A 25,339-nucleotide genomic window follows, 5' to 3' on the forward strand; every position below is an offset into this window, starting at 1 on the left:
TATGCAGTAGTTTTTAAAATTAAAAAGTTATGTAAAATGTTTCATGATGAGCAAAACATCAAAAATTTAAACAAAGGACTATTATACTGAGCAATACTGTAGCCTGAAGCAAAAGAAAATCAGCAATGTTAATGTCGTCTTTATTTAAATTGTTGACATTTTGTTCACTGTGGATGCTTGCTTGGGCTTAATTTTGATTTTTTTCAAATATTGCATTAAAACATTATTTATCTTGACTACTGAGTTTTAGTATCTCTTTACATTTTGTGTCCAAGATGAGTGCTGTCCTTAACCCTGGTCTTGGCCCTTCTACTAAATTCTCTTTCCACTATGAATATATGGATTTTTGCCTCTAAATAATGCTGTTGGGCTTAAACCAAGTCTCATAAAACAAGCAAATAAACGACAAACAAACAAACAAAATGTTCCAGTCCTCAAGTCATGCAGTTGGAGAGAAAAGTAGAAAGGAAAGAAAAGAATGAAACTTCTCTTGTGCTGTTATTTTAGAACGCTCCGAGTAAGTTTTGGGGACAATAGATTATATCATTTCTTGAGCACTCAGACAGCTCAGATAGCAGGGTGCCCATTCTCCATCAAAAGAAAGGAAGAAAATATAGCTCTTTTTGCATGTGGAGAAGTTCAGTAAAAACATAACACTCGTGATTGATTGCTCCCTACATTCACTGTTGTGAACTGAATTATGCAACCTTATAAGCTGTAACTGAGTTTATGTTATAAATTAACTCCTGCAGCCATAAGGAGATTTGTTTAAGGCCTATAATCTTTTTGAGATTTGCGATAGAAGTTCAGGGCTAGAAGATAGGGTTCTGCTTTTTTGCTCTAATGTGGGGGACCTGGGAAATGGGGAGAAAGTATAAAAATAAGAAAGTATTTCCAGGTCCCCTTGTAAGTGAAATTACAACGATTGTTAGCTCAGCACTGAAACACTGCTTAAGGCTGAAGTGGGCGCTGACAGATGGTTTACTTGTGAGCATGACTCAGAAGCACAGGTTGCAATCAATTACCATCCTAGGTCCAGGAAGAAACAGAGAATGAAAGGAACTTAAAAGAGGCCACAGAATAATTACTTCTAAGTTAGTAATTGGATCACTTTTATGTTTTCACATGTGTATACATGTTTATTTATTCAACACATATTTGCTTAGAGCTTGCTCTCATCCAGGCACTGTGTTGAATATAGAGTCTATGATCCTCAGCAAAGACCCACAGAAGTCCTGCCTTCACAAAGTCTATAGTCTATTAGGGAAGGCAGATAAATTACAGAATGCAGAAGAAAAAATTATAAAACATAGAAGCTGCTACAAGGAAAGGCATCCAATGTCATGAGGGTAGGTAATGCAGCCGTGACCTAGGCCAAGGGGTCAGGAAATGTTTCCTGGAGAAGAAGTGGCATTTGAGTGATATAAATTATAAGTAGAAGGGAGAAAGTGGAGTACCCTCTGGGCAAAAGGACTGGTGTGCACCTAGCCTGGTCGTTAAGATTAGGTACTCTTTAGGCAAGCTACTTGAGTATCATTATACCATTTCAGAAAGAAGGGAAGTAAAATCAGTGAGGCTAAATACTTCTCCTGTGTTGGCTAGAGTGCTACAGGTCTGTTTCAATCCTTGGTTTGCTTCATTCACAAACCAATGTTTTCTCCATATTTTATCCCTATGAACAACAGGTCATTAGGAAAACATTTTGAGTGAAGAAATTGGCATTAGCTATTAAGGATGAGAAAATCCATCTTAAGATCTTATTATTTTTTTAAAACCCCACATTTGTTTATTTATTTATGTTTGGCTGTGTCGGGCCTTCGTGTCTGTGCAAGGGCTTTCTCTAGTTGTGGCAAGCAGGGGCCACTCTTCATCGCGGTGCGCGGGCCTCTCACTATTGTGGCCTCTCTTGTTGTGGAGCACAGGCTACAGACGCGCAGGCTCAGTAGTTGTGGATCACGGGCCTAGTTGCTCCGCGGCATGTGGGATCTTCCCAGACCAGGGCTTGAACCCGTGTCCCCTGCATTAGCAGGCAGATTCTCAACCACTGCACCACCAGGGAAGCCCCAAGGTCTTATTATTTTTAACTGAACTTCTGTGAACATCCACAGAGAAAGCCACACCTCCCCAGCTGATTCTGTAAAATTTCTAATATCCAGTAAAGATGGCATTCTGAATCTCTCCCTCCTACTTGATCCTGCAATGGTAAAAAGAAGATAATTTTCTTCCACGCTGACAATAAATGTGCTTTGTATTTCAAAATTATCTCCACCTTCGTTATTCTTTTGCCTCTAATGCATGGCTGGGTCTGTGTTTCCGCTTTGTCTGCTGCTCTGGGTTTTGTCTGGGTTCATTTCCTGGGATTCTTTTTTTTAATAGAATGTACATTTATGTGTCCAGATCACAAGTATGGCCTTAAATCTATTTTTTATCCTTTTTTGGGAACTTCTGAGCTCCCCACATAATACGTAGTGAACACTTTCACACTAAAACACTTTGTTAATGGGGTTCACATCAGATATTTAAAACAAGTGGTGCAGAAAATGGCTCTTATCTAACTAGAATACAGGCAGGTTAGCATATTATATTGGGGTAAAAATGTGTTAGCTTTGGAGCTAGAAAAACTTGGCATACAATTCTAGATTTGTCCTCTCTCCTTCCCTCCCTCCCTTCCTTCCTTCCTTCTTTCCTTCTTTCCTTCCTTCCTTCCTTCCTACCTTCCTTCCTTCCTTCCTTCTTTCTTTCCTTCTTTCCTTCCTTCCTTCAATAAAGGTTTATCAGAATCCTGTTACATGCCAGGTGCTGTCATAGGCACTGTAAATACAGCAGGAAACAAAAGAGACCAAAATCCCTGCTTTCATGAAACATATTCTGATTCAGAGACAGAAAACAACTAAGCAAGCAAGCAAACAAACAAACAAATAAATATGTTTTCCAGCTAAATGGTGACACTGAGGTGCATCATCATGACACAGTCTGATATCTCTCTAACATTGGTGCTATTATTTTCCCCAGCGTACAGATGCGGAGGAACTAGAGTACCCAAAGATTGTAGCATGGATGAGACAACTATTTCCTTCAGAATGCCAAGGGGTCAGCAGCTCACTGAGAAGGCTACATTTCAGCTTGGTCCTGAAGAGGGGTAAAGAGACATCCATGTAGCTCTTGGGGAAGGGGGCAAAGACAGAAAAATCAGCTGACTGGATTCCAGAAAGAGCAAAAAGTTGCTGTGGTTAATGAGGAAAAGAATTGCAGGACAAGGTTTGGACATTAATGGGGAGCCCAATCCAATAGAAAAGTGCTCAGTAAGTATAAGTTCTTTCTTTTTATTGGAGGAAAAAAAGAAGAAAAACAAAGAAAACTAACCAAACAAACAAAGAAGCAAACAAAAAAACACTATGGTTTAGAGTACTAGTCTCTGGTCCTAAGGTGAATGTTCTTCCCTTTACACAATACTGTCCTCTATCCCCATCTGGATGATTCCAGTCTATGGAGGAAGTTGAGATGCTAAGGTAAGAGAATGGTCTTAGGCAGCTTGTATTTCTGTGATAGGGGGTGGTTACCCTCCACTCACATTGCTCTGCCCTGCATTCTTGGTCATGGTCAGCCCAGTGTATGATGTGAATCATATTAAAAGATAAGAGGCTAAACCATTGAGAATAGTGCAGGAGAGGGGAAGTCTCTTTTTCCTGTCCCTAGGACCTAGTTCTTCCATACTAATCACCATAGAAAATGTTATAGACATAAGAATTATAGAAACATAGAACATTTTAAAATTTATATTTTCTATATATTTCTTTTTAAACTCAGGTTTATTGAGGTATAATTGACATGTAAAATTGTAAGATATTTAAAGTGTACATTGTGGTGATTTGATATATGTATACGTTGTGAAAGGATCCTCCCACCACATCTAGTTAATTAACACATCCATCACATCATATTTTTATTTTATTTTGGGGGGAGGTGAGAACATTTTAAGTTTTGCTCTCTTGGCAAATTTCAAATATACAGTACAGTGTTATCAACTACATTCACCTTGTTTCATATTAGATTCTCAGATCTTATTCATTTTACAGATGAAAGTTTATACCCTTTTACCAACCTCTTGCTAGATCCCCCATCTCCAGCCCCTGGCAACAACTTTTTTACTCTGTTTCTATGAGTTGGATTTTTTAGGTCTTACGTATAAGTAATACCATGCAGTATATGAATTTCTTAGCTTTATAGTCTATGTTCATCCAGAGAAATCTAAAAATCAGAAAACATTTTTTAAAATTCTCTCATATCTTGATGGCCTGCATTCTAGGCTCACTATTGTTTATTGATGAGATTGAAATTATTAATCCATTGAGAAATAACTACAGAAAAATTATGATCAAAATATTATTATCATTTCTAGGACACTTGTGTGTGATCATGTGATTTAATTCGTGAACAGAATCACATTTTCTACGTTTTTACCCAAAATTTATTTGGGACACCCCACTTAAGCATGGTCTCTGCCAGCTCTAAGAATTACAGTCTCACACAACTGATCTCAGATAGCAAAAAGTGTAGGGAAGGAGATCCCGGTTCCTACCCTGGAACATGGTGCAGAACCAGAAGTAAATTCATCAAGTCTCGGGAAACTCCATCTCCCCAATTTCACCAACCAGATAACTCATCTGGGAGTGGAAAGAAGAGTAGTCATTATTTTACTAATATTTCCAAAAGGGTAAGTACTCTTATTTTATGACCAAATAAGAGTAAAAGGAAAGGTGAAAAATAATTTCTTATAGAGTGATATTTTATGATCTAAATTATCATAATTGTATGTGTGAATGTGTGTGTGTTCATTTTTTAGTGCTTCATACATTTCTTCTGATTTCAGTAAATACATCTCTATATAATATATGAATATTACATGCATATGTAAACATATATAGATATCTAATGGGTATGAGCTTAGAATATTAAAATATAAAAGGACTTAAAGTCATCTAGTTCAATATTACTTAAGCAATTCTTGAATTTGCTTAGAAACCTCTGTATCCTGAGAAGCAAGCATAGGACTCTGTCCCTTTCAGTGAAACTTTAGTAGCTCTGACCTTTCATTCCTCCTTAAAACTTGTTGAAACCTGTTGCCTTGTCATCTAAATATATTGGCCTCGATTTTTTTCTTTGTCCTTGACACAACAGGTACCTTCCCATAAGACTATCTATAAGATTTTGAAAACAAAACAAACAAACAAAACTACTACATCTTCTAAAATCTTGTCTTATCAAGGATACATATTCCCAGTTTCTTCAACATAATTCTTGCCAAGAACGAGCAATTAATATCCACTCTTTTGATGTCCATAAGGGAAAAGAAGAATACAACAGAGGACCCGTCAATTAAGTAATAACTACATCCTCTCTCTCCCAGAGAAAATGGTTAAGTTGTCACAGAAAGCAATTTCTTATTGTCGTTTCACAATCCAACCTCCTTGTAATGAGTTCTCATTCATGGCATAAAAATATCTCTTTTGGACAATTTATTTTATTGAGTGTAGAAATTAAATTAAATGTACTCAATAATGTCATTGATAGTAAGGATATTTCTCACACTCAATTTGTATAGACCTGGGACAGAATGTGCATGAGTTTACGATAAATGGAGGTAAGGTGCAACATCAATGCCCAAACCCCCAAACTGGGTGATAATTTATCTTGTGAATGATGTGATAAGCAAATTAATGTGGATCAGGTGTGGAATCCAGCCTTCAGTTGTACAACTCTACTTATGTGGGACACAGGCAAATTAGAGCTAGTTCAGAGAAAATCAAGTGGGATTTCAAACAGCTCTGAATTCAGGGGCTCTGTCTGTCTGGTTCAGTGTAGTGTCCTTCATGTCTATCATATTGTCCAACACATCTTTGTCCAACATATCTTTGTGACCCAAGATATGATCTATCCAGAAGAATGTTCCATAAGCACTTGAGAAGAATGTGTATTCTGTTGTTTTTGGATGGAATGTCCTATAAATATCAATTAAGTCCATCTTGTTTAATGTATCATTTAAAGCTTGTGTTTCCTTATTTATATTCATTTTGGATGATTTGTCCATTGGTGAAAGTGGGGTGTTAAAGTCCCCTACTATGATTGTGTTACTGTCAATTTCCCTTTTTATGACTGTTAGTATTTGCCTTATTATTAAGGTGCTCCTATGTTGGGTGCATAAATATTTACACTTGCTATATCTTCTTTTTGGATTGATCCCTTGATCATTATGTACTGTCCTTCTTTGTCTCTTGTAATAGTCTTTGCTTTAAAGTCTATTTTGTCTGATATGAGAATTGTTACTCCAACTTTCTTTTGATTTCCATTTGCATGGAATACCTTTTTCCATCCCCTCACTTGCAGTGTGTATGTGTCTCTAGATCTGAAGTGGGTCTCTTGTAGACAGCATAGATACGGGTCTTGTTTTTGTACCCATTCATCCAGTGTATGTCCTTTAGTTGGAGAATTTAATCCATTTACATTTAAGATAATTATCGATATGTATGCTCCTGCTACCATTTTCTTAATTGTTTTGGGTTTATTATTATAGGTCTTTTCCTTCTCTTGTGTTTCCTGCCTAGAGAAGTTCCTTTAGCATTTTCTGTAAAGCTGGTTCAGTGGTGCTGAATTCTCTTAACTTGCTTCTCTGGAAAGCTTTTAATTTCTCCATCAAATCTGAATGAGATCCCTGTCTGGTAGAGTAATTTTGGTTGGAGAGTTTTCTCTTTCATCACTTTAAATATGTCCTGCCACTCCCTTCTGGCTTGCAGAGTTTCTGCTGAAAGATCAGCTGTTAACCTTATGGGGATTCCCTTATGTGTTACTTGTTTTTCCCTTGCTGCTTTTAATATTTGTTCTTTGTATTTAATTTTTGATAGTTTGTTTAATATGTTTCTTGGCGTGTTTCTCCTTGGATTTTTTTTCTGTATGGGACTCTCTGTGCTTCCTGGACTTGACTAACTATTTCCTTTCCCATATTAGAGAAGTTTTCAACTATAATTTTTTCAAATATTTTCTCAGTCCCTTTCTTTTTCTCTTCTTCTTCTGGGACCCCTATATTTCAAATGTTAGTGTGTTTATTGTTGTCCCAGACATATCTGAGAGTGTCTTCAATTATTTTCATTCTTTTTTCTTTGTTCTGCTGTGAGTAGTTATTTCCATTATTTTATCTTCCTGGTCATTCATCCAGTCTTCTGCCTCAGTTATTCTGCTATTGATCCCTTCTCGAAATTTTTTAATTTCATTTATTGTGTTGTCCATCTCTGTTTGTTTGCTCTTTAGTTCTTCTAGTTCCTTGTTAAATGTTTCTTGTATTTTCTGCATTCTATTTACAAGATTTTGGATCATCTTTACTGTCATTATTCTGAATTCTTTTTCAGGTAGATTGCATATTTCCTCTTCATTTGTTAGGTCTAGTGGGATTTTGCCTTGCTCCTTCACCTGCTGTGTGTTTCTCTGTCTTCTCATTTTGCTTAACTTACTGTGTTTGGGGGTCTCCTTTTTGCAGGCTTGTAGTTTCCATTGTTTTTGGTGTCTGTCCCTGGTGGTCAAGTTTGGTTCAGTGTGTTGTGTAGGTTTCCTGGTGGAGGGGACTAGTGCCTGTGTTCCAGTGGATGAGGCTAAATCTTGTCTTTCTGCTGGGGAGGTCGATGTCTGGTGGTGTATTTTGGGGTGTCTGTGACCTTTTTATAATTTTAGGCAGCCTCTCTGCTAATGCATGGGGTTGTCTTCCTATCTTGCTAGTTGTTTGGAATAGGGTGTACTGCACTGTAGTTTGCTCGTCATTGGATGGAGCTGGGTCTTGGCGTTGAGATGGAGATCTCTGGGAGATATTCACCATTTGATATTATGTGGAGCTGCGAGGTCTCTTCTGGACCAGTGTCCTGAACTTGGCTGTCTTACCTCAGTGGCACAGCCCTGACTCCTGGCTTGAGTACCAAGAGCCTGTCCTCCATATGGCTGAGAATAAAAGGGATAAAAAAAAGAAAGAAAGAAAGAAGAAGATAAAATAAAATAAAGTAAAATAAAATAAAGTTATTAAAATAAAAATTATTAGAAAAAAAAAGAATTGACAGGCAGAACCCTAGGACAAATGGTAAAAGCAAAGCTATACAGACAAAATCACACACAGAAGCATACACACTCACAAAAAGAGAAAAAGGGGAAAAAATATATATATTTTGTTGCTCCCAAAGTCCACCTCCTCAATTTGGGTGGATTCGTTGTCTATTCAGGTATTCCACAGATACAGGGTACATCAAGTTGATTGTGAAGATTTAATCCACTGCTCCTGAGGCTGCTGGGAGAGATTTCCCTTTCTCTTCTTTCTTCACACAGCTCCTGGGGTTCAGCTTTGGATTTGGACCCGACTCTGCGTGCAGGTCTCCTGAGGGCATCTGTTCTTTGCTCAGAAAGGATGGGGTTAAAGGAGCAGCTTATTCAGGGGCTCTGGCTCACTCAGGCGGTGGGGGGGGGGGGGGGGCTGGGAGGGAGGGGGAGGGATGCGGGGTGAGCCTGCGGCAGCAGAGGCCAGCATGACGTTGCAGCAGCCTGAGGCGCGCCATGCCTTCTCCCGGGGAATTTGTCCCTGTATCACGGGACCCTGTTAGTGGTGTGCTCCACAGGCTCCCGGGAGGGGATGTGTGGATAGTGACCTGTGCTCACACACAGGCTTCTTGATGGCTGTAGCAGCAGACTTAACATCTCATGCCCGTCTCTGGGGTCCATGCTGATAGCCGCGGCTAGTGCCCGTCTCTGGAGCTCCTTTAAATGGCACTCTTAATCCCCTCCCCTTGCCCACCAGGAAACAAAGAGGCAAGAAAAAGTCTCTTGTTACTTTGTCAGGTCCAGACTTTTTCCCGGACTCCCTCCCAGCTAGCTGTGGTGCACTAGTCCCCTTCAGGCTGTGTTCATGCCGCCAACCCCAGTCCTCTCCCTGGGATCCGACCGAAGCCTGAGCCTCAGCTCCCAGCTCCTGCCCGCCCCGGCGGGTGAGCAGACAAGCCTCTTGGGCTGGTTAGTGCTGGTTGGCACCGATCCTCTGTGCGGGAATCTCTCCACTTTGCCCTCCACACTCCTGTTGCTGCGCTCTCCTCTGTGGCTCCAAAACTCCCCCCTCCGCTACCCACAGTCTCCGCCCATGAAGGGGCTTTCTAGTGTGTGGAAACCTTTCCTTCTTCACAGCTCCCTCCCACTGGTGTAGGTCCTGTCCCTATACTTTTGTCTCTGTTTATTCTTTTTTCTTTTGCCCTACCCAGTTATGTGGGAAGTTTCTTGCCTTTTGAGAGGTCTGAGGTCTTCTGTCAGTGTTCAGTAGGTGTTCTATAGGAGTTGTTACACCTGTAGATGTATTTCTGATGCATTTGTGGGGAGGAAGGTGATCTCCACGTCTTACTCTTCAGCCATCTTGTAGCTCCTCAAGAAAATTGTCTTTGGTAGGAGACGATTCAGAGAGAACATGGTAATGGCCTTTAAATGACCAAAGTACTGTCCTCTGGAAAAGGGTTTTTTTTTATGTTAGTCGGTACTCAAGAAATATTTTAAAACTCTGTGGTTGGTGAAATATATACACATACATTTTACATATATAAATTAAATATATTGAATTAAATATATTTATATTTAATTCAAATATATAAATGTATCTGTATACACACATATATATTTATTTATTTATAACGTCATATGTATTTCACCAACTGTAGTATTTGTGATCTGAAATTCAAATTACACTTAAAAAATCAAATTCTATTCAAATATATATATATATATATATATATATACACACATATATACACACATTATACACATGCACACATTTATATAGATTTGAATGAGTGTTCTTTGCCCTCTAAAAGTAATGAAGTGTGTAGTAGACTTTGTCTGATTGATTTTAATGAGTGGAACCAGGACTAATGAGTAGAAGCTACAGAAAATGTGATGTTGACTGCATGAAAAAAAAACTTTGCCATTTCTCCATAACTTTTTTCTGCTTGTCTAGAAAGCTCATGGTCATCCTCTTTTCTCAAACTAACCATCTCTTGTCAGTTTGTCTGGCAAAGAGCTACTTCCCCTTTAAGAATTAATTTAATGGTCACCTCTTCTGCAAAGCCTTCCCTGACTTTTCGGACAGATGGCCAAGATCCCACTGTACTTTACATGCTTCTTCTAAAATACACCATTTTGTGTCACAACTGTTGGCAAGGTTTCCTCAGACCTAGCCTTGGCAGTCACACATGGTCACATTGATGTGTGACCTGTGTTCTACTGCTCAAAAACTAGTCACAGTTGGATTCTAGGGAAGAGGGCCACATATGGGTGTGACTACTGAGAGGCATAAATCACTGGAAGGTCCTCTGTGGAGAGAAGTTACTACAGTTTCATCATCTGTAATTGAGGGAATTGTATGAGATGGTCTGATATTATTTTTTCTTGCTCTAATAATTGTCTTGTTTAAATCATTTATAGGATTATGAAACCTTTTACTTTTATCCATAGCTTTACTTGATCTTATAAAAATGATCTGCCCTTTCCCCATCTTTGTCAAAGAAAATACCTAGTCCAGAGGTGAGTTAACATATTGTGTAAAGCACTAGATAGACAGTAAATCTATTATACTTTGTGAGCCATAGGGCCTCTGTTGCAACTTCTCAACTCAGCATCTGTAGCACAAAAGTGGCTATAGATAATTTAGAAATGAATGGGCATGGCTGCATTCCAATAATGCTTTATATACAAAACATGTACAGGGCTGGATCTGGCCCTCAGATTGAAAATTTCCAATTCCTGAAATAGTCTATCATGTAGTAGTTTCCACTCAAATGCCAAGAGACATATTTTTCTAATTGTCACAACAACAATAACAAAATCCTAACAGGAGGAAACAAAAACAACAAGCCTTTCCCAATGCCAACTGATGACAATTCACCCCTTTAAAATATGACTTTTATATATAAAATCTAGAGAGTTATAAGCTGAGAGTCAAAGACATTGCTGATAATGCATATTTTGTGCTGAGCAGCACTATAAATAATAGGATAATGATGACATTATTTCATATCCACCATCTCTACAGTATTTCTCTTTCTAAATTATTTTCCATAAGATTTGAAGATAGAGCCAAAGTATTATCTAAAAGTGACATGATTGCAGGAGGGTTGCCAGCTACCATGGAAAGCTGAGAATGCCTTCTGAGCAATTTGGAGATCCAGATTTTGAGAGGCTATACAAAAGTTATTTTTTATAGAATAGGAGCTCTCTATAAATCAATTTTAATATAATATGCATTTGTTTTCTTCAGTTTCTAATCTTAAAAGAGGTCCAGATTATGGGTCACAAGGAAAATACATTGAATACATCAGCAACATAAGGTCAGTGTGAAATCTTTCCCAGTTGAGTTCCTCATGGAGTTTGATGACCTGAAGGACTGTGGTATTTCTTCTCCTTTTCACATTACCTGACTAAGCTCTGTAGGCTCAGGTTTGAACAACCTGCAGTGCAGGCTCGTGATTTTCTGAGGAACTTTCCTAGATCATAAGTGTTTTGTGACATATGGTATACAGGCATGTAAAGAAATTAATGTTATTTCCTAAAACATGGTCCTGTAATCTGCTATACCTAATTCTTAGGATGCTATGCTGAGTGTCCTAAATCTCTATGATACAGAGTTAAAGGAATAGGTTACTGGATTTCGGAAAAGCTGAATTAGCTGTCAATTTATTCATTGTTAAACTCAGTGTCTAATGTTATTTTATGTTTACATTTTGCAGTTTTCTGTATGACCATGTCTTTGTACTCCACTAGATCTTGTATGTGGGAAGTCTTAGACTTAGATGCCTACAGATACCACACAGGCAAAAAACAAAACAAAACAAAATGAAATAATTCTACAAAAATTAAAAAATAATAAAGATAAATAACCCTAGTCTTGACATTCATGGAGAAGACAGGCAATGGCAGAAATTGTGAATCTGGAGAGTTCATGCCCCATCCTGGGAGGAGAAGAGCAGCCACTACTCAGTTCAGCCAATTGTACCATATGGAAGTGCAGACCCAGTGATTCCGTTTATTCTGAGTGTGAAAAAGAATCTCTATCTTCCAAATGTAATGTAAAAGCTTCCAATTTTTAAATCAATATTTAAAAAAGCACATTGTGAGCCAAAAATTACATATTTGTAGGCCACACTTGCACTATGGACCATCGGTTTGGGACCTCTGTTGAAGCTCCATGAGGAAAAGTGTCTCATCTGGTGCTTTGTTCATATAACTTTTACTGCTGCATCACTGCAAGTATCATAGTGAGTAGAACATACAAGATGCTCAATAAATATTTGCTGAATGAATAAATGAACAAGTGAATTGTTATTGTGAATGGATTCCTGTAAACCTTCATCCTCAGTGGAGTCAGAACGTTGATTTCTGTATCAGTTAGTATTTGTGGTACAAAAAACACTCTAAAACTTGGTGGTGGTTTAAAACAACAGCTAATTATTTGTTCACAATTCTGTGGGATGGCAAATTAGGCATGGCTTAGCTGAGACTGTTTATTTCAGCTCATATGGGTTTTGATGGTATTATTCATGAATTTTTCATCAGATGTGAGGTTTCTTGAGAGTTTGTTTCTCCTGGGTGTCCTTACCTGGTTGAGGCTATCAGCTGGAGGGTATCTATGTAACCTACTCAACAAAATAGAACTTCTTTACATGGCAACTGCAATCAAAAAGGCAAATCCCAATGTGCAAGCATTTATCAAGCCCCTATTTGTGTCACATCTGTTGTTTTCCACATGGATTAAAGCAAATCATGTGGCTAAGCACTGGGTCAATGTCGGAGGGAATTGTGCAAGGTGTGGACACCAGGAAATGTGATAAGTTGAGGATAATTAATATATCATTTCACTATGATAAGTAAGATTATTTTTAAAAGTTTTATTACTGTGTGTACAATAAATATACATTTTAAGGAATTAGGAGGACAATTTCTCCCTAGGCTAAAAAGAAACAGAACTTCAATGTCAACTTCCTCTCTCCCTGACATGACCCAACTCTGATTGCCAGAAAACAATGGTTGGTCTACTTGCTTCTCTCCTCCAAATAGAGCATTAACACTTCTCTTCCCATTTGGTTTGTCATATGACACCAAACTTTGCTGTGATGCTGGTCAGTGTTGTTTTTCATTTAAGACAGTGTCCTCTATGCATGGAAATAAGACCTCCAACTCATTTTACATAGGTCAGTGAACAGCCACCAGATAGGATGACTCATTACTGACCTCATCAGGGAGAATTTGAACCAGTGAACTACAGGTGAAGAGTTCTCTATCCTATTATCCTGGGGATATTTCATTCCTCTTGGAGATATTTTATTCGTCTTGGAGAACACTTAAGTCTAAAGGGTATTTGTCGACTCACATCAGCCACATTAAATACACGTTACTTCTTTTTTTTTAATAAAAGAAAAAGGAAGACTGTAAGTGCTCCCTTTTCCCAATATATTCAAGAAGCTAACATTGAGCTGAATATGGGGCAAATTAACCCTGAAGCAGGAGGGTGATCATGAGAGGACACCAATTTCAACATATTCATGTTTGGTCAGTTTTTCAACACAGCTTGATTGACTGCATTGGATGCTAATGATACATAAAGGGGAATTAATGGTTTACATCCTTACTTGTATGGACTCTATAGTTATATGAAGAGGCAGTCTGTAGAGAGGAAGGTAACTGTTCTGGGGTTGGGAATAAGGGGAACTGGGTTCTATTTCTGGCTTCTTTAGTAAATCACTGTTTGATCTTGGTTAATTAATTTCACTTTTTGAGAACACTGATTTCTTTACCTGCAAGAGGGAATTTATTGAATGCTTGTAGTATTTTTCATGTGTTCTAAATAAATTTTCACAGTATTCTTACAAGAATGGCAGTTTTATTTCTGCCTTATAGATAAGTAAACTGAGGCTAAGAAATACTTGAAATATGATAGGCTAGCCCTCAGTTAATAAGTAGCAAAGCTGGTATTTGAAACTAGAGTTGATCTTGGTCTGATGTTTGTCTATTGTTCATTTTACCACCATGACTCTTCCTCATTGGTTGAAGATCTTTCTAAGATCCTACTATGTCTGATTTAGTCTTATCAACCTTGGAACTTCTTCCATGGTAAGCATAAATGGCTATGCCTGATCTAACTCTGTCTTGGAATTATTGCTCCTGCTCAAAATATAATAGGGTGAGAGATTGTCTCATTTCATATTAGTACCTCAATATTAGCCAGTATAGGGTGGATAACACAACAGTAAAAATTTAATCCTTCCCCCATAATCTCTGTGCCTTAACACTACAAAAGTTGATCTTTTGCTCACATCACATGGTTCACATGGGTTGGTAATGACTTCTGAGTCAAAGAATCATAAAAGCTTCACCATCTTGTAATTTCCTCACATAGAATCCATGGCATTCCTCAGTAAGGGAAAGAGACTAGAGAATGATGCATGTGCTTTGCTAGGTCTTTTCTCAGAAGTGATATGTGTCATTTATGATCATATTTTATTGACTAGAACATGTTCTAGTCATGTTCTAACCAGCTACAGAGTGGCTGAGAAGTACCACCCTCTGTGTGCTTAGAAGGAAAAAAATAAATAAATGCTGGTGAATATTTATTAGTAATGTTTACCCTCCAAAATTTCCAAAACATAACAAACAAAAATAACATCTTATTGCTACTTTCCTATGAAGCTAGAAATATGTTATTTGGTTAAGGCAGTGTCTCAGTTTTTTCTGGGTAAAGATAATGTTTCTTGATCCTGTTAGAGTTCTAGTCCATTGGTTCCTTAGAGACTAGGGCTTTAATTGGACTGAGTGTTCCAGTTGGGACCATTCCGCTGCCTACTGGCTTCCTTTTTAGTCATGGTTTCTCTCTCTTCTCAGGGTAGGAGCCCTGGAAACAGAACCTCGCTCTGTGTACCAATCTAGCTATCTACCTTTCTTACTAATTAGATTTTCTTCTCTTTATCATGCTTATTTTTGAGATTAAATTATTGAAATAATTATGCTATCACTGGCCCTAATACTATTGTCGCTCTGTATTTAATTGAAGAACTGAGGTCTCTTTTGCCTTCAGCATGTGGAAGGACTCAGTTAAGATGCTTTTGGTTGACGGTGACAGGTAACAAGGCTGAAATTTTTTAAATGACATTTATTAGCTTACAAATAGTTGAAGGGAAGATGTGGCCTCAAGTGTGATTGGATAAAGGGACTTAACTAATGTAATTCTGGATGTGTACTTTTTCTCTATTTATTAGCTTTATTTTTTCTTGAGGTTGCAAGATGGCTGCCAAGAGCACTTAGAACTATGAGCTTCTAAGTTCAACCTCAGTGGGAAATGATAAAACTTCTCTCAGGTTGCTTCTGAGAAGAACCTGATACTAATTCTTTATGGATGACATACATTGTGTTCTAAGAAAAACACTCTACTCAGCATCAGTCCACATTCTCATCCTTTAATCTTTGCCTTCCTCTACAGTATAGCCTAGAAAACAAAATTCTTAATTTCCTGCATATGTTGGATGTGTAAAACTGGCATCCAGCATCCATTCTCACCTCCTTCTGTTATGTCATTCTTTAATTCCATAAACTGAAAAGTAAAAGCTACCTTTCCAAGATTAACTTAGAGCTAGGATTCTAAATGCAAATTATAGCCTTACCAATCACATGTACACACCTAACATTTGGAAGGCAAATTAGAGCTTTATTGATCACATGCACACGCCTAACATTTGGAAGGCAGAAGTAAGTTAAAGACTATTTTTGTGCTGCTCTAGGCTTTCTGGAGACATTTCTCCTCCTCCTGCAATATCCATGGTTTAATATCCTGCTTTGGAGTTACCAAGAAAAATTTGCAAGAGGCAGTAGTTAGATTCCACAATCTGATGACCATGACCAGCCTGCTGGGTGTAAAAGGCAATTGTAATGATGGTCATGGTGATGATTGACCCTAGTTTTCTGACCCATGCTTTGTGACTAGGGTGATCTGTGTTTTAACTTATGGTTCCAGTGAACATATGTAAATTCTACATGGGCCAATATGTTATCTGTATAAACAAAGGTAACAGCAAACAAACAACACCCCCCCAAAAAAAATACTATACAGAGGGATGGCACTGTTTCCTCATATAGCATAGTGATTAAGCACACAGGCTTAGTAACACAGATTCAAGTTCAAATCCCAGGTCCACCATTAAGTTGTATGATGTGGTCAAGTTACTGAAAATTTATCAATTTTTTGTTTCCTTCTCTGAAAAATGAGCATCATACTATAAATTTTGGTAAGTTATAGAAAAAGATTATATAAAACAATACATGCAATATATCATCCTCTCTAAAAACTGAAAAAACCTCTCACTTGTATCATCTTGCCCAGCTGCTTCAGTGCTTCTACCTACTCACCTGTGGACAGGTAACACCAGATACTTATCTCAACTGCAAGGCAAGGACTTTGCCTTGTTATTCTGGCTCTCCACCCACTCTGGTTGTTTCCTTTCCTCTTTAGTCCCATCTTGCTTTCTCAGGTCTAGAGTCTCATTTGGACAGCATTTTTCCTGCAAACACTTCATGAAATCAGAAATGCCTTTCTTTTTTTTTAAGTGACATTTTTAGGAATATGATTACCAGGAGGTGTTCAGCCAATACTTTAGACCCTCCTATAATTTGGAACAATTGCCTGCCCTTCAGGGAAGGGTGAACTATTTTCACAGCAGGCCCTTTTCAGAGGGAGAAACCTGCTTATCCTCACAATTTAAGAGCATTCTGGCTTGCTGTTTTTGAGAATAATTCTTTCCTGATCAGTTCACCTCCAGCCCTTAGTTTTGGGAGAAGCAATCACATTCTGTTGCCTTTATCAACTTGGAAGTTTCTTGCTTTTTCAATTTACTTGAACCTATTTAAACAACAGTAAAAAAGGAAAACTCTTCTGTATAAATTTAATTCCAGTTACCCTGATTTCTTTGCCATTTTCTGGTTATAATTTAAAGATTTTTTTTTAAGCTGGCGTGTTTAAAAGGTGATTATTCACTTGACAGCTGGAGAAACTGGGATCATTAAAGGGAGAAATAATTAACATTATTTTTAATGCAATCTAGCTATTCTCTGTGTTTTCAGAACACTAGAAGTGTTCTTTGACATTTTGCAGGATCCCTTCCTTATTGCATGGCTGAGGATTCAACTTATTTATTCATTTATTCAATAAATGGTTATTGAGCATCTGCTATCATCCAGGACCCATGCTAAGTCTTAGGGACAAAAATATGAATAAGACATGGTCTCACCTTTCATCTATCTTCTTGTAACCAGGTTAGATGCAAGAAAACAGAAAGAAAAGAATGAAAGGGATAAGAAGAGAAGTTATACAATTTTAAGGAGAGGAAAAGAAAGGGGATGTTGAAAGAATAAGAAAAGAATTGAATGGGTTTGGAGAGGCTGAGCAGAAAAAATAAAATTGAGAAAAGATAGAGGCGAAAAAATTGAGTAAGAAAGGAGATATAAAAATAAGAAAATGTAATAGCATTGAAATTTATATACTGCTATTATCCTATGCATGCCTGTAACTTTCTGTATTTTCTATAACTCAAGTAACTTGGTAATAAGCCCTCTAGTTCCACTGATGTCAGCAAAAAATTTTAATCTTATTTTAATGTTATCCGTCTCTTCCAGTTTAAATCATAGACTGTTTTCAGCTTCATTCTGTCTATTCATGACTTTTTCTACTTTTCTCCTCTCCTTTCCCTTCTCCCAGAGTATTATCTGGGTCCAGTAGGAAGTTTACATGGCAAAATGGATGCAGGTCTCTAAGACGAATCTTTGTTTCTGGCACCTGCTTGTTTTGCTGATGATATAAGTGGTCTCCCGTGTCCTAGTAACTGCCTCCAGCCTGAAGTTCTCTGTGGTAGAGAGAAAAATGACCCCTCAAAGACTTCTACCTCCTAATCCCTAGAACCTGTGACTATGTTACCTTACATGGCAAAAGGATTTAAGGTTGCAGATGGAATTTAGGCTGTTAATTATCTGACCCTGAGATGTGGAGATTATCTTGAATTATTTGGGTGGGTCTAATATGATCACAAGGACCTTATGACGAAAGAAGTGTGCATAAGAGGAGAATCTGGGGGAGATATGATTATGGAAGAATGGTAAAAGTGATGCCATGGTGCTGGCTTTTAACATGGAAGAAGGGACCACTAGGCAAAGAATGTGGGAGGCTTCTAGAAGCTGAAAAGAGCAAGAATTGTGGTCCTGTTGACATCTTGATTTTAGCCCAGTGAGATCACTGTCACCTCCATATCTACTCATTTGTACAAGCAGGAAATCCTGGATATTTGAGTACGTATTACACAAACCATGAGAAACCAGAAGAGGATACTCAGCCCTCATTTTGTCTAAACAAGCCATTGTACCATTTCAACTTTCCTAAGTACAGGACATCCTGCAAAGTGTCCTCCTGAGCATCTCTGAAGGGGAGAAGGCAGAATTACCCTCTCCTTTCAGACTCATTCTCAAAGTAAGTTTTCCTGACACCTAGGATAAGGCTCAGAATTTAGCAGTAGAGTCAGGCAACATCTCATGGAGTCAGGCATCATTTCCCCTCTGGCTGTGTGCCCTCTGACATGCTCCAAACATGCCCACCAAGTCCAGAAGTGGTGTTACTCTTCTGTGTAAAAGGAATTGCCTTAGGTGATATCTTCCATCTTTCCTATTTTATGGCTAATAGTAAGACTCTGTGATCTTAACTAGCCAGCCCATGATTTTTGAAATTTAAAAGAAAGCTGTCTCTCAGAAGAGTCTAATTCTTCCAAGCAAAAGCCTTTTCTTGTACAATGTTGGTTCTTGAATGAGTTTCAAGATCCTATTTCTAAAAACAAAACATTAAATAACTTTCCCTCTTTCTCATCTTGGTTTTCTGCTTCTCTGAAATAGTAGCCACTCTGTTTCAGTGGATGAGGAAGAGTGAGACTCACTAAGTCTAAAAATCACACTTGATCATATTTTTAAATATTTCTATGCTATTGAAGGATAGGAGAAGAAAGAAGGAGAACAAAGAGGAGAAGCAAAAATAAGCACACAAGTAAAGGACTTGAAGGATAAAAGGAAAGGAAAGCGGAGATGAGGAAATCATATTTAGGCTCACTTGGAAGAAATGAACAAACAAAGTGCTTTTTCTAAAGTTTCTTTGCAGAACATCTCAACTGTACTTTGAAAGTGATAGGACCCTCACCCACACCTAAAACATCACAATTTCCCTGAAATAGGCTCTCCTACACCTTTAAGATTTTCTAAGCCCTCATTCTCCTTGCTTTTTCACGGAGCTACTTGTCCCTTCAGTCCTCTCTTCCTGTTGCCAGGGATGACCTTTCCATTTCTCTCCATCAGGAGAGCTGAGCCAGGCAGCCCACCTGTGGGTCTCACAAGGGCAGTACTTATTGTGTGGTTCTATAATATTCTGCTAGCAGCTAATTTACTTGCCTTCCTTGTAACTCAGGCTTTCCATCCACAAAGTGGGGTTCTGTTGAAGGTAAAATTCTATGTTTATAAACAGCCCTGCAGTAATTGATACAATTACATTTATGTTCACTACTCACATTGGAACTGAACGTGGATAAGCATTCCATATATAATAGCAAGTTTCACATGGCCTTTCCTCCTAGCCAGAAAACTTGAGTTCCACGCTCTCAACTATACCCCTGTTCTCTCATTACTATCACTCAGAGAAAAAAATAAAGACCAAAAAGCAGTCACCAAGATGTCCCAGGTTAATAGGATGAAATGACTAACTGAGTCCTCCAGTTTCTTCTGACAGAGAGAATTGCACAGAATCATTCTTCTTCCCTTTTCTCCTTCTGCAGTTCAACTGAAGTAATTTCATCCAACTTTTCACCAAGCATGCACACACAAACACATGCATGACACACATGCATGTGTTCTCTCTCTCCCTCCCTTTATCTATCTGTCTCTGTCTCTGTGTTTCTCTCTCTCTCTGCATTGCTCATTCCTGCTTCTGTATGAACACACTCTCACATATTCTCACACATGTGAACCAGCTCTCAAGCATTCTGTTACCTGCCACCCTTTTTCTTTCTTTGTCTTGGTGAAATACTGAAGGAAATGTGCACGTTTCTCTTCTTGCTGCTCTTCTAAAAGCTTGTCCCTTCTTTTCCTTTTCCTCTTTTTGTGTTTCCTTCTCCCCCAACCCTGCTTCATGATAGACTTGCTGTGAACATGCCTCACACGTGGTCATGGTGTGTTGTACCTGTAAGTGATGGAAGGCAGACATTTCCAGGAGGAAATTGATCAGGCTTGAACTGTGTAAGATAATTTTGTCAGCTGGCAGGGCCATGAGCTGCAGTGGGGATGATATGGGAGTCAGGGGAATAATGAGGACCTATCTCAAGTATGGACAAGGGCTGTGGAGGGTGAGGTTTGTTTGGGACTGAGATAGGGGATAGAGTAGAGCAAGAATCTCTACTCCACCATGGTGACAAAGTCAGACAAAACAGGTGTGTGAGACACACAGTATAATTATAAGTATGAGAAACTCTCTGTGAGTGTTAGGTGTTCCTGGGACTTGAGTAGGTTCTTCCTAGGGTAATACCCTGCAAGGCTGAAAATTAGGTGCATATATTCAATAAACCTGTAAATGGAAAATAGCAATGATGGATTGTGAACTCAGATTTTCAACCTGGCTGTAAAGAGTATCATTGTTTTCTTACATTTGACTAAAACTATTTATTACTCTGAAGATGAAATGCATCCCATTAGTGTGTTGAGGAGAATTTTCTCTTTGAGAATTCCAGGTTATCCTTAGATAAATTTTCTCAAGATCAACTACATATGCACAATAACCTCATGAGGGAGAAGAGCTTGGATACAGGAAAAGTGAAGGTCATGTTATTTAAGGATCATAGAGAAAATTGTTGGCATGAAAATACTCGTCAAGCTAACAGGTGACCTCACCTTTTAACTTCAGATGCTGGGTCATGGATGTGTTTTAGTAAGAAGATAGAAAACAGATATTTTACCTCCTGAATAAAAAGGTAGAAACTGCCCAGCAGCATTCGCCCTGAATATAACTTCAGTCTGCATATAACAAAAAAGGAATTTAGTGTCACATTAATCATCCAGGTTAGGAAACATGGGAAGGAGATTTAGATTAGGAGATTTCTACCTCCTAAACCTCCCTATTTTGCACAGGTTTCTCTGGCAACCATGAGGGATACAAATAAAACAATAGATGCTTATATTTGTGCAATAAAGTTAATAAGACTGTATTTCAAAGAGAGACATCTGTGAAGTGCTACACAGGGACACCAAGAACTCTGATTTATAGCATGACTTAGAACGTGTCTGAGGCAAGGAGAGAAGGTGTCAGACAAGACTCCCTGAGACTCCTGGCTGATGTCCCCAATGCCTGGGTGAGGAGGAGTTGGAAGTTAAGCACAACTGCCTGACTGTAGTCACACACGTGCAGTATTAACATATTAATCTGACATGTGAACTTAAGGGAACTGTGATTTTCATACTTACACATCATTAATATTGTTTTAAATATACTTGGGTTTAAATGGAATGTCAGAACTTGAATGTTAAAAGTACTGGGCTGTAGCCTCCTTGCTCTGGCAAGAGCCCATTGTGTATTTTTCTTCCCAATTCCACGCTAGGTGAAGTTAAGTTGGTAGCTTGAAGTTGGCCATAGTGGAAGCATTTCACCATTAAAATCTGAGAATTCTACAAATCAGGGCTTTTTTTTTTTTTTTTTGAAGACCAGTAGTTACATATCTACCAGCACAACAATGTTTACCAATGGTTTTCAGCATAACAATCTCTCTAAATCCTTTTCACCTAGAAAAAAAGAGAAAAAAACCTGATCTAATGCATGACTATTGAATAAATGGTCAGAGAGACAGAGGAGAAGAGATTCAGAAGAACAAAGAGAAACTGAAGACAATGTTTTCTGGAGAGAGAACCGAGTTTTGAGGAATGCATAGGAGAAGGTATAGCTGAGAATGGAAGGTGAGAAAGGAGAAAAAAGGCTTGGCTCAGACAAGTGAAGAACAATGAAGAACATAAGCAATTATAAGAATTATGAAAGAATTGAAAATGACTTGAAAGCAGAATGCACATGGACAACGTTAGCAGATGAAGACCAAGGTTTGGCAACTGACCTGAAAGAGCTATCCCCAACTCTAGTCAGTATCTTAGACCGGAAAAGATGAACAGACAAGAGATGAAGTAAGAAGTCTCTGCTTCATAATGATGCTCTCAGATATGAGCCTGTTTCTGGGCAATGACTCCTTATGTTAACTTTTTTTAGTTGCACACGTTTGTGTATACATCTTGGTGAATTTGGACATATTCATACACCCATGAAACCATCACTATAATCAAGTTTCTAAAAGTATCTATCACTTCCAAAAATTTCCTCGTGTTATTCTGTGTCGTGTGTGTGTGTGTGTGTGTGTGTGTGTGTGTGTCTTTATGTGTTGTGTTGAAAATACTTAACATGGTATCTATTCTCTTGACATATATACATTTTTTGGATTCACTGCACAGCATGTGGGGTCTTAGTTCCCAACCAGGGATCAAACCTGCACCCCCCTGCAGTGGAAGCACTGAGTCTTTACCACTGGACCACCAGGGAAGTCTCTCAACATATTTTAAAATGCACAATACTGTGTTAACTATAAGTACTACGTTGCACAGCAGATCTTTAGAACTTATTCACCTTGCATATATGAAACGTTATACTCATAAAGTAACAATTCCCCATTTCTCCCTCTCTCCACTCCCTGGCAACTTCCATTTTATTCTCTGTTTCCCTGTGTTTGACTCTTTTAGGTACCTCATTTGTGGAATCATGCAGTATTTGTTCTTCTGTGACTATCTTATTTCACTTAACATGATGTCCTCTAGGTTCATGCATGTTGTCACAGATGACAAAATTTTCTTCTTTTTTAAGGTTGAAAAATATTCTGTTGTGTGCAAATACTACATTTTCTTTATCTATTCATCCATCAATGGACATTGTTTCCATGTTTTAGCTATTATAAATAACGCTTCAGTGAACATGAGACACAGATATTGCTAGTAGATCCTGATTTAATTCTTTTGAAGAAACATTACTTTTGAGAAAAGAAACATAAAGACAAAGTTTGGAAGTATACTCTTTCAGATTTAGTAGTAACAAAGTAATTTGATGCCGTTCAGAACCTGGTGAGCTATGAAGACCTGGTGAACAATTTTCATTATTTTCTAAGTTATCAGATGAGCTACTCTGATGACCATGCCCAAAGACTAACAGCTGATTTGTAGTCATTCACAGACACATGACTAGATGGAAGCACATCCTTAGTCTTCTGGTGTTTCAGTAAGGAAGATCTACGGATGTCATAATGACTTCTGCTAAACTGTTAAAGAAAATGTTTTACAAAGTGCATTTCTCCAAAGTGTTGTGGATGATGAGACCTCCATGGATGAGGAGGAAAAGAGGAGAAATTTCAGTCCAACATAATACTGGAACACTTGAGATCTCATTCAACCCCCTTTTTACACAGTGGAGGAAAATGGAAATCAAAAAGCTAATTTCACTTGGAGATATTTCCTAAGTCAAGATCTCCAGAACTCCTCTCCCAATTGTGGTGCTGTTCTTTACACCTGAAACAAGGTGCAGTGAAATCATTTGGACAGTAGTTAATGATGGCCTTTGGAGTCTTTACCTGAGTCTGAGCACCAACTCCATGTCCTAGTTGGGGGATACTGCAGACATTTTATGACCTTGCTGAACCTTAGTTTTCTCACTTATAAAGGAAAATGGAGAATAACAGGATCTACTTAACAGTGGTGTTGTGAGGATTAAAAGACATCAATAGGCAAAATGTTTAGTGTAGTCTAGGGCATATGATGAAATCTCAGTGTGTGCTAATTATTATTTTTGTTGCTGTACTATAATGATGATGATGATAATGATGATGATGATGATGGTGATGATGATGATGGCAATAATGATGGTAATAATGATGATGTTATTTTAACTTAATCTTTGGAAAATGATGTTTTAGCAGTTAACATATTTTGGCAATTGGCAAGGATTTTTTTAAAAAACATATTTTCAATAAATAAAATCTATAATATCACAGGAGATAATGTGCTTTCAATTTACTTCAACTGATGTTTGATATCCTTGACACTAATCCATTAGCTTCTCCCCAAAGAAGTATTACAAATTGATGAATAGCTTATGATTTTTAACCAGGTCTTCTCTGTCATTAGACTCAGGTCAAGTTTTATGGGAAGGGGTGGCTCAGAGGGTTGCAATAAAATCTAACAAATGTTACCTGTTAATTAAACAAATTAATTACTTTGACCACAAAAGCAGTTGACCACCGTGACTACAGAACATTGACTTAGCAATTTATGATGAAAAGTCAGGAGGGTCATTAAAAATTGGTGTCTGTGAATGTCCCAAAGAAGACTCACTTAGCTCTGAATATGGACTGCCCCAACGGTTCTGGAGTACAGTCGTCCACCTCCTGCTCCTCATGCACTGCAGGAAGCAACCACCAGAAAGGAGATGCAAATCTCCAGTGGCTCCAAAGAAACCATCTGAATGACAAATGTCTTGTGTAGTCAACCTCCAGCTCTAGGGTCTGCTATTTACTACCCACTAACTGTCTTCCTTGTTCCCATTTTTGGCCACCTCAAGCCACTCTCCACATAGGGGCCAGAGGGGTCTTTTAAAAATCTGACTAGGTTTTGTTATTCATTTGCTTGAAACAATATGATGAACTTCCACTGTGCTTTAATCCTTTAAGCTGGCTTTCAAGATCCGTCTCTGTTTCTCTCTCCAGCTTCATCTCAGGCTTCCTCACCCTTATCTCTGCCCTCCAGACATGGATCATTCTTTCAGAGCTTCAGACACAACTCTCTTTCTACCTTCAAAACTCACACCCTTTGTTCTCACTGCTCGCTAGTCCTAGAATGCTCTGCTCTGTCTCTGTGTGACTGTCTCCTGCTCATCCTTCAGATCTCAGCTTAAAAGTCATCCCCTCAGTGAGCCTTAGTTGATTTTCCTGTTGGGTATTCTTCATCCCTGCTTCATTTCTTCACACACAGCACTTGCATTGTAAAAATACTTTTAAATTATCTGTTTGTTTATCACCAGCCTATGACATCTCTATGAAGAAGGGACTTGGTCTGCTTTGCTTGTCATCCTACACCCAAAATATTTTAATGCCTGGTACTTCTTAGGTAATCCACAAAGTAACAAGTATTAGTCCTAGTACTA

The sequence above is a fragment of the Pseudorca crassidens genome, chromosome 4, assembly GCF_039906515.1.
Source record: "Pseudorca crassidens isolate mPseCra1 chromosome 4, mPseCra1.hap1, whole genome shotgun sequence".
Classification (NCBI taxonomy): domain Eukaryota; kingdom Metazoa; phylum Chordata; class Mammalia; order Artiodactyla; family Delphinidae; genus Pseudorca; species Pseudorca crassidens.